Here is a 2,031-nt window from a genome sequence, read left to right as displayed (position 1 = left end):
CTGCGGCGTCTCGCCCCGCCCCCTGACGGCCCCGCCCCCTGACGGCCCCGCCCCTCAGGGCTGGACTTCGGAGGCGACGGCGACAGGCCACACCCCCTGACCGCCCCGCCCCGTCCTGAGTCGCCCCGCCCCGCTGGCGAAGCGAGGCCGGGACAGGACCTCCGAGCTGGCGACGACGGGCCTCGCCCCCGATCGCCCCGTCCCCGCCCCGCCCCGCCCTCGAAGCTCCTCGCCGCGCCTGCGCGGGTGGAGGCCCGCCGAGCGGCCTGGGGCCCGAGAGGATCCACCGGCGGTACCTTTGCTGGCGCTCCCGCGCCGACCCAGACCCAAGGTGGGACCGTCTTCGGGTTCTGGAGCGCAGGTGGAGGGGCCAGCCGGCCCGCGTGCCCCCATCCCTCCATTTAAATCCACACCTCCCCGCAAACTGCATCTTAACAGGCCTGTACGAGTCCCCCGCCCCACATCACGTTACGTTCCTTTCGTTATTGCTGCACTTCGGCACTGCGCAAGCACACTTATATCGGTTCATCACGACGGGCATATAAGTAAACAGCCCGGTGCCAGCGCACACGCGCTTGTTTCCGTTCCTATATTCATCTGCTTGGATGGCACCTGCAGTTTCTTTGCACCTACGGTTGCCAGTTTCCCCTGGGGCTGCAGCTACCTGCGTCTCCCCAGACGCTTGACCTGGGTTATGCATATGTGCAACTTTACTAAATGTTGCCCAATTTCTTCTCTGTGGTGTTTGAACCTGTTCACTCCCAGTAGTTTTTCAGGTTTTGTTTCCACATTTCACCCTTTAGTCCCCCTAGGGTAGGAATTCATTTTTCCCCCTTATGAATAATCAGCTGGCTGGCCATCTTTGATAGAACAGGCACCCTTTTCTCCCGGTTTGCAATGCTGCCTCTCCTATACATACACATTTTTACATTTGAAGCAAACTTGTTTCCTATTTATAAAGTAAGACTTGTTCATGGTAGATAATTTGGAAATTTCAGAAAAGAACGAAAATGTTCATATGTTCATTCATTTAATTCTAACTTTGACCCTTTGGGGGATAGTTTTCTTTGCCAGAAACACCTCAATCCTTTTCAGTTAACTCAAATCTCTCCTGCCAACCATGGCTGCAGATGGTGACTGCAGCCATGAAATTAAAAGACACTTTCTCCTTGGAAGAAAAGCTATGACCAACCTAGACAGCATATTAAAAAGCAGAGACGTTACTTTGCCAACAAAGTTCCATCTAGTCAAAGCTATGTTTTTTCCAGTAGTCATGTATGGATGTGAGAGTTGGAGTATAAAGAAAACTGAGGGCTGAAGAACTGATGCTTTTGAACTGTGGTGTTGGAGAAGACTCTTGAGAGTCCCTTGGACTGCAAGATCAAACCAGTCAATCCTAAAGGAAATCAGTCCTGAATATTCATGGGAAGGACTGATGCTGAAATTGAAACTCCAATACTTTGGCCACCTGATGTGAAGAACTGACTCATTAGAAAAGACCCTGATGCTGGGAAAGATTGAAGGCAGGAGGAGAAGGGGATTATGGAGGATGAGATAGTTGGATGGCATCACCATGTTCAATGGACTTGAGTTTGAGCAAGCTCTGAGAGTTGGTGATGGACAGGGAAGCCTGACGTGCTACAGTTCATGGGGTCGCAAGGAGTTGGACACGACTGAGCAACTGAACTGAATCATGGCCGATTCTAGGCCTTAGCCAGGGATGGAGCAAATCCTACAATGTCTGGTTGGAGTGGACACTAAGCCCATTCTCTCATAAAGATGTGAGCATGTTATTTGATAAAGAGAGTCGGTTTGGAGGGGTTCCTATTGGCCAGTTATGGGACAATTTGTATATCCAAAGATAATGATTTTTTTAAAAAAAGGTAAATGACAGTTCCTCAACGAGCAAAACATTTATTAGCCCATACTGAGAAAGAATTAAATAAGAAAGGGAAATTCTTTACAGAAAAAATGCCAACTAATCAATCCTGAAAGGAGGATGAAGTTAGATCACCCTTTTGCATCAAGAAG

The sequence above is a fragment of the Bos indicus genome, chromosome 29, assembly GCF_029378745.1.
Source record: "Bos indicus isolate NIAB-ARS_2022 breed Sahiwal x Tharparkar chromosome 29, NIAB-ARS_B.indTharparkar_mat_pri_1.0, whole genome shotgun sequence".
NCBI classification, from domain to species: Eukaryota; Metazoa; Chordata; class Mammalia; order Artiodactyla; family Bovidae; genus Bos; species Bos indicus.
The sequence above is the reverse complement of the archived record's forward strand: the minus strand, read 5'-3'. Positions refer to the sequence as shown.